This window comes from Sus scrofa, chromosome 16, assembly GCF_000003025.6.
Source record: "Sus scrofa isolate TJ Tabasco breed Duroc chromosome 16, Sscrofa11.1, whole genome shotgun sequence".
In the NCBI taxonomy this organism is placed as follows: Eukaryota; Metazoa; Chordata; class Mammalia; order Artiodactyla; family Suidae; genus Sus; species Sus scrofa.
In genome coordinates this window covers 18546494-18561214 of record NC_010458.4, presented here as the reverse complement: position 1 = coordinate 18561214, position 14721 = coordinate 18546494, and the positions used below count along the sequence as shown (strand labels likewise).

The following is a 14721-nucleotide window of genomic DNA, read 5'->3' as shown; positions in this document are numbered from 1 at the left end:
TCAGCCCAAGTTTCAAATTCTTACATTTAGTTTTGGATGTCTTCATCCAGATATACAAGTGGTGCCACTTAATTTTTTTCAATAATTATTCACTATTATATTTACATGGCTTGTTTTCATAGCTGTGGCTGTATCCCCATTGACCATCTCATGAAACAAGTTGGATTGAGTATTTGTAGTATCTTCTGCTTTGACAGTTTTTGAAGGAAACTACAAACTCTTAATCAAAAGAAACAAAAACATTGGTCACCCTGCTGATGCATTCTTTTTTTTTTTTTTTTTTTTGGCTGCACCCACAGCATATGGAAGTTCGAGGTCAGGGATTGAATCCAAGCCGCAGCTGGGACCTACACCACAGCTGTGGCAACACAGGATCATTTAAACCACTGCACCAGGCCAGGGATTGAACCTGCAGCACCGCAGAGACAATGCAAGATCCTTAACCCGCTGCACCTCAGCAGGAACTATTACACATTCTTGAACCAGTTGTTTTGGCAACTAATATACTTAGTTATTCTTTGCATTTCAGACTGGCTTTCTCTGTTAAAATATTGCATGCTTATGTTTCAATGATGATAACCTGGATAATAAATGCATCCTTCTCACCTACCCCCCCTAATTACATGATGCATTCCAAATTAGATTTTTGTCTTCACCACTGTTCTGTTTCTTTGAATAAGCTAGTATTAAAAATGCAAGCTTGCGTGAACAGCGTTGGAAAGATCCCTGATTTTTTTTTTCCAAGTCAGTAGCATTTTAAATCATTTATTCCTGCTTATTGACAAAAAAGCATAAATCTTTTGCATGGTCACGCTATTATGTTGTTAATGTATGTTGTGACTTTAAGTTATAAATTTAATGGATTCACCATTTTTTATACTGAATTTAGCAGAACTAAAATTTTTCCCAATAAAGGGTAAATTTTATAGTATCATACATAACACTCATAGTAGTGATTTCAATTTATTCATGAGAGTCATCTGGGGAACGTTCTAATAATCAAGATTCCTAAACCCTAACTCCAAAGATTCTGACAGAGGAGGTAGGTCCAGAATAAGCCTGAGGATCTGCATTTTAAGATGACTGTTTTTTGATCATTTGAATGGGTTTTCATAATGTGTTATAAATTCAAAAAGTGTAAAGGAGTGTAAGGCATAAAATATCTTCTGCCTCCCTCCCCTTAGCCTCGCATTCCGTTTCCCTTTCATAGAGGCAAGTAGCATATCCTGTGTATAACCTTCCACAGGTGGTGTGTGCACATGGCGACATTGATGCATGTGCCCCTTTGTTCTGTTCTCCTTATGGAGCACCACGTACTGTGCACACTGTCTGTTTTGCACCTTGCCTTTGCTGGTTTACTGTAGCGTGGAGTCTTGGAGATTATTCCATATCAGTACACATAGGGAAACTGCCTTTTTTTTTTTTCTGTCTTTTCTAGGGCCGTACCCTCAGCATATGGAGGTTCCCATGCTAGGGATCTAATTGGAGCTGTAGCTGCCGGCCTATGCCAGAGCCACAGCAACGCGGGATCTGAGCCGTGTCTGTGACCTACACCACAGCTTACGGCAACACCAGATCCTTAACCCACTGAGCAAGGTCAGGGATCGAACCCGCAACCTCATGGTTCCTAGTCGGATTCCTTAACTGCTGAGCCACAACGGGAACGCCTGAAACTGCATTTTTAACAAGCATTATAGGAATATTCCAAATTAATTATTTTCTTCAACTATAGGTGATTTCTTTTTTTTTTTTTTTTTATTGCAGACATAATTCCCTTACAATTAATGCTTGGTAGAAAAGGGAGTTTGACATCATTTACAATTATACCAACATTCATGGAGGCTAAATATTACAGGCAAAAGGGTGTACTCTGACCACAAGACATCTGTTGATAATTCCCAGATAGCTTTTTCTTTTAGCTATGAAGGTCAATTACCAAAGCCAAACTTAGTGAATAGAATTTTTATGTCCATCCAATCAAAGAGTCTCATAGCTTTCTGGGCCTATTCATTAGCAGACAGGAGTAGACGCCGTAATCAGGTTCTTAAACATTCACACATCATGCCCACTCTTCATATGCTGTCCAGTTTCTTTAAAAGGAGTGACTCAAAGCAGGGCCACATAGATGAGAAAGTGCTGTGTGGAGGAGATCACATCCTCATGCATCTTCCATTTCATCTCTTTGGGGTCCAGGCTTGATGCAGAGTCCTTGATCCAGAACATCACGGCTCTGCCTCACCACTTTTAGTGTTCTTAGTGTTCTAGGTCTGCTCTTAGTGGCTGCCTGGTGCCAATCATAGGTGGTTCTGATGCAAGTGGTACATGGATTGTGCTTTAATAAACAGGCTTTGCAGCCCAGAATTTTTATTCAGTATTAAAGGTATTTTATTATCAACCATACAGTATAGCAGTGAGTTGCAATATTCAGCAAATTGTAATATCTCTATCCCCTAAACAACTTTACTGATTAGTTGTCATCCAGGTAATTTTAATAAGCTATAGTTAGTTTTAGTCCTTTATCTTGCTTAGTGTAATATTAGATGTAAAATAAAATCTGAAAATAGGAAACAACTAACTTCAAAGCTTGAGGAATATTTTTGAACAATGTGTAAACTGGTTTCATGATAAAAATCTATTATATTCATTTTATCCAAATATAATCCCAAGATACAGTGCTAGAGACAAGTTTCTTCAGTTTGGAAAAGACTATTTAATCAGTTGAGTAACTTTACTTTGAAATACTTTCTTAAAAAGCAAGTAATCTGTCAAACAAAAGTGGAAAGGCTGTTAAATTGATCTCACTGATTAATCATTTAAAATACCCGAATATTGGAGTTCCCTGATGGCACAGCAGGTTAAGCATTCAGTGTTGTCACTGCTGTGGCTTGGGTTGCCACTGTGGTATGGTTCTGATCCTTGGTCTGGTAACCTCCACATGCCTGAGGTGTGGCTGGAAAATAAAATACATAAATATTGAGGTCAGAAGTAGAACGGGAAAGAATACCTAATGCTTGGATCAGTATGGACCCTGTATTAAAGAAATACAGGATAATGCAGTTTCGCAGGTTCCTGATGAAAAGAAGCCCAGTATGTTGCAGTTTACTTTGAGCTTTGCCAAAAGCTGTTTAAAACGCAAGTTGTACCTCAGTGTGATTTAGTATGCATTATAAGGCAGACAAAAACAGAAAGCCTGCCTTTAACTAATGCATAATATAGAAGGCTGGAAGGAACTTAAAACCTGCATTACCAATCACAACTAATTTTAGTGAGATAGCATTGCAAGCCTTTTAACAAAAGAGCTTCCTTGTATCCTTTATGTGAGTGATAACCAAAATGAGTGTCCTCCTGCCCTTGGCATTAGTCACAGCTTATCTGAAGTATGGTGTTCAGTTCCGGGTATTAATTTTTATTCTTATTTTATTTATTTTATTTAGTTTTGGCTACCCCACGGCATATGGAGTTCCCAGGCCAGGGATCAGATCTGAGCTGCAGTTGCAGTTACAACAATGCCAGGCGTTAATTTTAATGTGATAGTCAGAACAATCAAGATAGTGAATTTGTTCAAAATTATGGTAATTGGAACCTCGGAGCAGGATGGACAAGAGATGATGTGGGAGAGAGAAAGGATTACCTTCTAATATGAATGACTATGGGGGAAAAAAGCCGTTGAAGAAATGGCTTTTAAAATCATCAACTGCAACAATAAATGGACAGGGGTCACTTACAAAGAAGCTGCTGCCCATGTTAAAATTATAACCACCTCTTTAAGATTTTGGTTAAAGGTCTTAGGATTAGGTATAAGAACATCTTTTCCAGGTTTAAGATGCTATTATTGTACTCTTGGTCCATGTACTTAGCAAAGGTCATTTGAATAGAACTCAAATGGCCAGCTGCCTTAACCTAGAAAAGAGTTATTTCACAGCAGTCAAAATACAAATAGGAAATCAGATTTGGGGAAAATGGGTGCTGGTTTTCTTTTCCCTCGTTTTCCTTTTTTCATTTTTTCCTCCTACCTCTTTGAACATTCTTTCTCTGCTTCTGAAGCTTCTAAATAGGATCAACCCTTGACTGCACAAGTTTGAACTGCACTGGTGCACTTACACATGGATTTTTTTCAGTAGTAAATATCACAGTACCGTACAATCCGCGGATAGAGAGGAACCACGGATATGAAGGACCAACTACAAGTTGAGTGGATTTTTGACTGCAGAGGATCGGCTCCCCTGTCTGCCTCACCCCTTATACTGTCCAAAGGTCAGCCATACACTTCTATAATTCTGTCATCAGCATCTTCTGTATATGTACATGCTATTGATGATCTCATCCATCTTCTAAGTTTTAAATACCCCTTTTGTTAAATTTATTTCTAAATCCTTTCTATATCCAAACTCCATTCTTCCTCTTTTTTCTTTCTGCCTCCAATCTCTACACTATTCGACCTACATCCCCCAGATTATTCCTCTTAAAGCATCAATTTGATCATGTTGTTACTACTCTAAAGACCTTCAAGTAGCCCTACGTCACTGTGCTAAAATGATATAAAGTGGTTTCATCTTCAAGACATCACTGGGTCGTAGGTGTTCATTACATGTGTGCAAACCAGGGTTTGAGGTTAAGTCACATGCTGTTGCTATAGTAAAAGGGCATTTGAATATCTCTTCTCGATCTGATCTTGATTCAGATCTTCATGATCCGAATATGTCACATCATCAGAAAGCTACGTATGCGGAGAGTCCACTGACGTCAAAGCCCAAGCTTTCAACCTTTATGCTGTGTACCTCCTACAGACGTGTCTTTTAGTCAAGACTCTTTCTGCGAAATTTTAATGCTTAAGACATGATGTACAAATAGATGTGAAGTATCTCAACTTTGATCTCCTCCAAAGACCTACCCATTAGCCTTTGTTCCCCCATCTTCCTTCTAAGGAACTTACAGAGTTCTAGCTCTTTCAAAGATCAATGATTAAGGAAAAAAGAAAATTCCATCTCCTTTGCTCTGCATTTTAACCTTACCTGAGCAAGAAGTAAACTTGATATCTAATGTACTATACCCAGGACATAGCTGTGTCTCACTGTTAGGAACACTGTGAGGAACTCTGAGCCAATATTAAGCGAAGATTTCACGCAAAATCCCAATTTGACTTTTGAAAACCTACAAAATCTGATGACATAAGGCATGTGTTCCTATGATGAGAGTAATGTCTACTCCTTCTAGAGAATAAATTTAAGACAAAGCCTGTTTCGGACAGTTTACCAAAGCCTCTACTATTCCCTATTTTTTGCCCTGTGGGCATTTGGGGTTTTTATATTTAAGATCCTGGACATTTTACCTATAGACTCTTCCAGTTTTCATGTGCAATCACATTTGTTAAACTGAGCAGCGACAACCTCTAAAATTACTGTCAGTTCAAAAATTCAATTCTATAATCATGTGTTTTTCTCTTATACACTAGGATACTTGATGTTTCCCACAACTAAGTTAAAGAATAATCATAAAGAAACACCTGGAGTTCCCGTTGTGGCGCAGTGGTTAACAAATCCGACTAGGAACCATGAGGTTGCAGGTTCGATCCTCGCCCTTGCTCAGTGGGTTAATGATCCGGCATTGCCGTGAGCTGTGGTGTAGGTCGCAGATATGGCTCGGATCCTGAGTTGCTGTGGCTCTGGCGTAGGCTGGCAGCTACAGCTCTGATTCGACCCCTAGCCTGGGAACCTCCATATGCCATGGGAGCGGCCTAAGAAATGGCAAAAAGCCAAAAAAAAAAAAAAGAAAGAAAGAAAGTAACACCTGATGCACTTCCTTCTTTGTTGCAAAAGAAATGTCAGGAAGGAGGCATGAAATTTAAGCAAGCTACGGCCTCAAGGGAATCCTTTATTTCAGAGCAGAGATCAAAACCTATCTGCTGAAAATCTTACAGTAACTTTAAAGCTGCCTGCTTGTCTTCCTCTCTGCTCTTTGGTTGAACTAAAAGAGGAGGAGGGAGAAGAAAAGGCTGTGGGAGTTGAAGAGAACGAAGATGGGCTGTAAGGAAAATACGATGTTCTAGATGGAAAAATCCTTAACTGTGTGGGTTCTTAATCTTTTTATGCAATAGCGCACATCAAAAAAGATTTTAAAAAGCAGAGGGCTTAGTATAAAGTGAAGTGGAAGGGAAGCTACAACTAAATTTTTCATTGAAGCCAAATTTATGAGTTCCAGTCCCTGATCAGATGCAGTGCAGCAAGCACCCTCCTCCCTGCCATTCCCACAGATTTCAGCTATAAAATCTGGATAAAATGCATAGAACAGCCCTTCGAGGACCCTGAACAGTAAGTAGCAGGCAGATTGGAGAAAACCAGAACCGAGGCATCATCAAACCTACAGTTTTAACATATTTCCCCTTTCAGCAGTAAATTCTGCTTAGCCCTGCACATGAGTACAGTCTTTGAAGTGTGTGGCAGAATGCAATAACTAAAGCCCCAGATTTCTGACCAGCAGATTGAAAAGGAGAGTCATAAGAAACTGGAACCTAAGAAGCAGACAGGGAAGAGGAAGGAGCTAGGCAAATGACCTCATAAAGACATTTATGAATACTACTATAATAATAATTATTTTCTGGGGCTCAACTCCAACTTAATTTTATGAGGCCTAGATTACCCAAATGCCAAAACTAGATAGAAATAGTTTAAAGAAACAGAATCACTTTGTTGTACAGCAGAAATTATCACAACATTGTAAATAAACTATGGTACAATTTTAAAAAAAGAGAAAAGCTACATTATCATTTCAGTATTACAAGCATTTGACAAAATCAACACATTCACAATAAAATTCTCAGCAAAATTAGAAATAGAGGGAAGTTAACCTGCAAGAAAACGCAGGAGTTTCCATCGTGGTGCAGCAGAAATGAATCTGACTAGGAACCACAAGGTTACAGGTTCAATCCCTGGCCTCACTCAGTGGGTTAAGGATCCGGCATTGCCGCGAGCTGTGGTGTAGGTTGCAGATGCGGCTCAGATCTGGCATTGCTGTGGCTCTGGCATAGGCCAGTAGCTACATCTCCAATTAGACCCCTAGCCTGGGAACCTCCATGTGTCATGGGTGCGTCCCTAAAAAGACAAAAAGACAAAAAAAAAAAAAAAAGAAAGAAAGAAAGAAAGAAAACATACAGCTAACATCATATACGATAATGCAATATTAAATACTTTGTCCTTAATTTCATGAATAAGGTGAAAATGTCAACTTTTTTTTATAATTTTTTTTATTTTCTCACTGTACATCAAGGGGGTCAGGTTATCCTTACATGTATACATTGCAATTACAGTTTTTCCCCCACCCTTTCTTCTGTTGCAACATGAGTATCTAGACAAAGTTCTCAATGCTATTCAGCAGGATCTCCTTGTAAATCTATTCTAGGTTGTGTCTGATAAGCCCAAGCTCCCGATCCCTCCCACTCCCTCCCCCTCCCATCAGGCAGCCACAAGTCTCTTCTCCAAGTCCATGATTTTCTTTTCTAAGGAGATGTTCATTTGTGCTGGATATTAGATTCCAGTTATAAGTGATATCATATGGTATTTGTCTTTGTCCTTCTGGCTCATTTCACTCAGGATGAGATTCTCTAGTTCCATCCATGTTGCTACAAATGGCATTATGTCATTCGAAAATGTCAACTTTTACCTCCTCCATTTAACATTGCACTGGAGGTCCTAGCCAGTTTTATATGGCCAAACAGTGAAATAAATTCATCAAGCTTGGAAAAGAAAAAAAATAGATCAAAGAAAACTCAGACCAATATGCCTGATGAAATTAGACTGAAGAATCCTTAACAGAAGATTCTACAAAGCAAATCTAGCAATATACATAAAGAATAATCACCACCAATAAAACCAAGTGGAGTTTATCTTGGGAATGCAAGGCTGGTTCAGTATGAAAATCAATCAACATGTGAATTTCAGTTCTAAAAATATAAAACTATGAATTTTTTTTTTTTTTTTTTTTGTCTTTTTAGGGCTGCACTAGCAGCATATGGAGGTTCCCAGCCTAGGGATTGAATCGGAGCCATAGCCACCATCCTACACCAGAAACCACAGCAATGCTGGATCCCAGCCGTGCCTGCGACCTACACCACAGCTCACAGTAATGCTTGATCCTTAAGCTACTGAGCGAGGCCAGGAATCGAACTCTGGTCCTCATGGATGCTAGTCGGATTTGTTAACCGCTGAGCCACTATGGGAACTCCCAAAACTATAAAATTTAAAGAGAAGTAACTGTGGACGCCATTACAATATGTCAAAGAGTTGATATTAATAGATATGTTCAAATCATTTGTCTTTTTTTTTTTTTTTTTTTGGTGGGGCCACACCCATAGCATGTGGAAGTTTCCATGTTAGGAGTTGAATCAGAGCTATAGCTGCCGACCTATGCCACAGCCACAGCAGCGATGGATCTGTGCCTTGTCTTCGACCTACACCACAGCTCACGGCAACACCAGATCCTTAACCCACTGAGCAAGGCCAGGGATCAAACCTGCATCCTCGTGGATACTAGTCAGGTTCGTTAACGCTGAGCCATGATGGGAATTCCTGTTCAAATCATTTGAATCTGATTCTCCTAAGAAAGAATTGGACACAAGTATAAAGATTTTCTACCTGAATACTCAAGAATTGGGAAAAAATGGGACATCTGTGGAGTGAATCATTACAAATAACGATGTAGCTGTGTGTTTATTGACACTCCAAGATTTTCACAAATAAAGTATGTAAAACAAGTCTATGAGTCCACATTTGCAATACATGCATTCACAGACACACACACACACATGCATAGACATGAATTGCAAATGTGGACTCATACATACACCGTATGCACACACGCGCACACACACACACACACACACACACACACGAAACAGTCCTAACTCAAAATTCCCGTCGTGGCACAGTGGTTAATGAATCCGACTAGGAAGCATGAGGTTGTGGGTTTGATCCCTGGCCTTGCTCAGTGGGTTAAGGATCTGGCATTGCCGTGAGCTGTGGTGTAGGTCACAGACGTGGCTCGGATCTGGCATTACTGCGGCTGTGGGGTAGGCCGGTGGCTACATCTCCAATTAGACCCCTAGCCTGGGAACCTCCATATGCTAAGGGATTGGCTATAGAAAAAGACAAAAAGCCAAAAAGCCAAAAAAAAAAAAAAAAAAGAGGAAATAGTCCTAACTCAAAACTGTTAACATTGGTTTTCTCTGGATTATGAGATCTTGAATGACTTTTCCTCTGATTCAGATGAGTTGACTATTCAGATGATTTGACAGAATACTTTGGTGATAAATAATAAGATAAATTTCTTTTATTTATTTTTTCATTAAAAAAAATTTTAAGGTACAGATGATTTACAATGTTGTATTAATTTCTGCTATACAGCAAAGTGATTCAATTATTCATACACACTTACCCATTCTTTTTCATTTTTTTTCCCCCATATAGTTTATCACCGAATATTGAGTAGAATTCCCTGTTCTACACCGCAGGTCCCCGTTCCATATACAATAGTGTGCATATGCCATTCCGAAACTCCCAGTCTATCCCTCCCCGACTTTCCCCTTTGGTAACAGTAAGCTTGTTTTCAAAGTCTGTGAGTCTGTTTCTGTTTTGTAAATAATTTCATTTGTACCATTTTTTAGATTCTGTATATAAGTAATATGATATTTGTCTTTGTCCAACTTACTTCACTTAGTATGATAATATTTAGATTCATCCATGTGGCTGCAAATGGCATTATTTCATTTCATTCTTTTTTATGGCTGAGTAATATTCCATTGTATATATGTACCACATCTTTATTCCTCTGTTGATGAACATTTAGATTACTTCCATGTCTTGGCTATTGTAAATAGTGCTAGAGTGAACATTGGGGTGCATGTATCTTTTTGAATTATGATTTTTCTCTGGACATATGACCAGAAATGGGACTGATGGATGGTATGGTATTTCTATTTTTAGTTTTTCTGAGGAACTGCCATACTGTTCTCCATAGTGGTTGTACCAGTTTACATTCCCAGCAACAGTTTAGGAGGCTTCCCTTTTTTCTGCACCCTCTCTAGAATTTATTGTTTGTAGACTTTCTAATCATGGCCATTCTAACCTAAACTTCTTTCTCTCAAAGGGTACGGGGGCAATGTACATGACTGGACAATTCTTAACAGAAATATATATTCTCAAAAGAAATATAAATAGCCAATAGCCATATGAAAACAAAATTTCAACCTTGTTAGTAATCAAGTAAATACAGTTTTTTGTTTGTTTGTTTTTTGTTTTTTGGCTGCTCCTGTGGCATGCAGAAGTTCCTGGGCCAGAGTTCAAGCCCATGTCACAGAGACAACCAGCGCCACAGCAGTGAGAAAGCCGGATCCTTAACCCACTGAACCATGAGGGAACTCTGAAATAAATATACATGTTTTTAAAGTAATAGGTTTTTTCATAACTAGATTAACAAAGATTATAAAGATTAAAAATATTAAGTAATACTAAGACCTCAAAGACAGAGGCAGGGCACCAGCTCAGTTGACATCTAAATTACCTTCCTTTTTTTTTTTTAATGCCAAAAAAAAAAAAAAATGGGGGAGAGATTTTGATCCAGTAACTGAACTTTAAAGAATTTATTTTAAGGAATTAAACTAGGGAACAATTTTCAGAACTTTCTGAGGTTCTGTTGCTGGGTTATAATCCTCAAATTTGGCTCAAATAAAAATTTCCACTTCATGGAATTCCCTGGTAGTGCTGCAGGTTAAGGATCCAACGTCATCCCTGCTGTGGTGCAGGTTTGATACCTAGCCCAGGACTGCCAGCAGTGCCACCAAAAAAAACACCACACTCATTCAGCCCCTGCTATTCCTGAGATGTTGTTAGCCCCCTTAAGAATGTTCACTAGGGGAATTCCTGTCATGGCTCAGTGGTTAATGAATCCGACTAGGAACCGCGAGGTTTCGGGTTCGATCCCTGGCTTTGCTCAGTGGGTTAGGGATCCGGCGTTGCCGTGAGCTGTGGTGTAGGTCGCAGACATGGCTCAGATCCCACGTTGCTGTGGCTGAGGTGTAGGTCGGCCGCTACAGCCCCGATGAGACCCCTAGCCTGGGAACCTCCTTATGCTGCAGGAGCGGCCCTAGAAATGGCAAAAAGCCAAAAAAAAAAAAAAAAAAAAAAAAGAGAGAGAGAGAATGTTCAGTAGGAAAAAAGCTGAAAATAACTATGTCAGAGCCTAACACAAAGAGAAAGTTACTTTATAAAATGTTTAATGAAAAAGATCAGACGGCCAAACCATGTGAGAAGGTTTATATCCCTTTTTGTCTTAGTAGAGAAGTATGTATACATAGCCCATTCTTCCCCAAAATGTTTCCGGTGGTTACCCCTCTGAAGTATGACTATGGCTTGCTCATTTTGAGGTTTTTATTTCTATTTGATTAGGAGATTTGCTAATCTCTGTTTCTGTAATAACTTTTACTATGTCGTAGGAAGTGATGACTTCACAATTGTTAAATAATTACTACATAATAATTCTTTAAAAAGAAAAAATTGGTGTCAAAACCCTCCATGCCTAAAGACAAATTCCCAAATCCTGAGCATGGCACTCAGGGCGCCATAAACTATAGCTCTAACCCGTCTCTCCCTTAAGCCTGTCTCCTGCGGCTCCCTGAGCTGGAACCTGCCCTGCAGCCCCCAAAGCAAAGCGCTTGCTCTCGCCTCCCCATGTCGGCACGTCCTGTTCCCTCTGCAATCAGCCTCAGAGGCCTTGGAGGGGCTCCTTTATGACCCAGAGTGACAAAGCCTTTGCTGTGGGACGGGCAGGGTGGGACCCTGGAATCCTAAGGCCAGGCAAAAAGCAGAACAGAGAGACTTCTTTCCAAAAACAAATTCTTTTTCTGGCCACATAAGTGGTTCCAAATTTAGTTTCTTTTCGTATTTGCCCTGGAGTTGATGTGGTCTCCCATGGCTCTTTTTTTCCCTCTCTTTCTGGGTCCCCGGTTCAGCGGAGCTGTAAAACTTCTTTTCAGGCTTCTTAAACCTGTGCGAGATGTTTGCAAAGTCTGAGGCTGCCCTGCTTGGTGCTTTACTTGGCTGCCTTCAGATTCTGCTGCAGAGACCAGGTGAATGAATGGTGAATAGACTCCAGTGTTCTGGAGGCAAACGATTAGTAACTGTGCTCAAGCAGAAAAGTTAGCCTGTGAAAAAATATTACGATATTGCTCAGCAGTGCAGCCGTTTCCATTTCACAACACTCTCTCTTTGCCTTTGGACAAAAAGGAGTTTTAAAAAACATTTTGGTTACATTTTAACCTTGGGATAGACAACCTACATCAACCATGAAACAGTGGGCCTTTCACACCCTCTGTGGCCTTTCACAGCACCTAAACAATAAGCCTTTCAGGTTCTCAGTGAGTGGGGATGGGTTCGCCAAACTCAAAACAGGCCTGGCTGCACTTGGAGCAAAGATCAAATAACCGCTGGGGAGGCGTGCTTGGCCTGTTTTTATTTGAGATGTTTCTCCCCACCCTTGTGACGGCAACGGCTTCCTTCTTCCCTCTGAGGTCATTAGGCCTCAGAGGCAAGTGGCCCTTCTCTGTGGAACAGAGGTGTCTTCCTATGGTTCCTCCAGCTTTTCAAACCAGAATCAGCTATGAGCAAACCCGGAAGGAAGAGAAGATTCTCTCAGTGCCATCTCCCTTCAGATTAGAGAATTAGCAGCCTGGGGAGTTCCCGCTGTGGCTCAGAGGGTCAAGAACCCGACTAGCATCCACGAGGATGCAGGGTCAATCCCTGGCCCCGCTCAGTGGGTTAAGGATCCAGTGTTGCCATGGGCTACGGTGTAGATTGCAGACTTGGCTCAGATCTGGTGTTGCTGTGGCTGTGGTGTAAGCCCAAAGCTACAGCTCTGATTCAACCCTTAGCCTGGGAACTTCCACATGCCACATGTGTGGCCTGAAAAAGAAAAAGGATTAAAAAAAAAAGAGAGGTTGAGGAGTTCCCATCGTGGCGCAGTTGTTAACGAATCCGACTAGGAACCATGAGGTTGCAGGTTTGATCCCTGGCCTTGCTCAGTGGGTTGAGGATCTGGTGGTTGCCATGAGCTGTGGTGTAGGTCGAGGATGCGGCTCGGATCCCTCGATGCTGTGGCTCTGGTGTAGGCCGGTGGCTACAGCACTGACTCAACCCTTGGCCTGGGAACCTCCATATACCAAGGCAGCGGCCCTAGAAAAGGCAAAAAAAAAAAAAAAAAAAAGAGAGATTGAGAATCAGCAGCCTGGATTCCAGGTCCCCAACCAGCCCAGTGTTACCAGAAATTGTAAGACCTAAACTTAATACCATAACATACTTTGTCTACTTTGTGATACTGGGCCTTCATATGCTTAGATGACGTGTTAAGCATTCATTGTGTCCGTCTTAATAATTGGAGACATCATTGCTCTCAACTGGAGATCATTCCTGCCTGCTAGATGCTAGATCTTGACTTCCCTTATCCTGGAAGGACTCAAGAGAAGTCTGAAATGAAGAGCCAGCCAAAATAACAGGTTTTCGGCTTGCTGCTTCCTCCTACCCCCCACTCCAGACACCCAGACACAACACACACACCCCACGGGTATGAGCTGGGGAGAGGCTAGCTTGGAGAGAAAGAGCAAAGTGAGAAGAGGGAAGGTCTTGCACTAACCACCTGTCCCACAGTTACCCCATCGTTTAGGAGAACTGAGAGGAGAATGGGCCCAGGGCTGGTGCCCTGGGAAGGGGCTTTGGGAGTGTGGTAACTCTGCTGATGCTTCCTCCCCCAGACTCTGGGCTCTACTGAAGTTGAGGTGGTACCTTGGTCCTTCCACGTGCTGGAGAACTTGCAAAAGCCCCTTGATTCTTCTTGTCTCCCTGAAGGGTTTGGAAATGATCCACAGTTTTCCATGGACTTAGGAGAGGGAGCCAAGTTGCTGCCTGGAGGAAATGGGTACCCAGTTTAAGGATAAGGCTGTGCCAGCCGGCTGCACAGGGGCTGGATGAAGTGACTGTACCCGAAGCCGGCACCCACTGAACCAGGTACTTTCCGTGCTTGGGAACAGGCAGGACAGGAAATGGGACCAGGCCAGGGAAATGGGCAGCCTGACCTGCCCCACCCAGGCCTGGCTGGGGCTTTGCTCATCCTGGAGCTTCGACTCAGGCCAGAGAGTCAGCGAGAAACATGGAAGGAAGCTCTGGGATGGACCGAGAGTGGCTTAGAAGATTTGACATGACAGTGATAAAACTCAGAAATAGCCAGATTATGTTGCCTGCATCACGTCACCATGGCTGGAAACTCATGTCCAGAAGCCAGATTTTGTGGCAGAAATAAGTCCCCAGGGCAGCACTGACCAGCAGTGTGATCTTGGGCTAGTTGTTTTCCTTCTCTGGGCTTTTTTGACAACCTCTCCCCTCTCCTCCCCCCACCCCCCCAGATCTTCAAAATGAAATTTTTTTCCAGCTGTGGGAGTCGTCTGCAGCCTCTGGAGGTGGCCCAGCAGTTAACCTGAGCTGAGTTTCTACAGCATGAGTGGTCGTGAACCCAGTGAGTCCAGAGGAGGCAGGGTGGGGTGGGGAGGAGGACAGCGAGGCGAGATGCGCTCTGCCTTGCCGCCTCTGTCATTTGCCTTTACCCCTTCATCCCTGCTCCAGCTCCCCAGCTGAGGGAGCTCCCTAGCTGGAGAACACCTTCCTCGTTACCACAATTTAAATAGTC

At 41.6% G+C, this 14721-nt stretch overlaps 1 pseudogene; it reads right to left on the bottom strand.

Moving 5' to 3' along the window:
- On the bottom strand, positions 1922-5509 carry LOC110257313 (annotated as a pseudogene).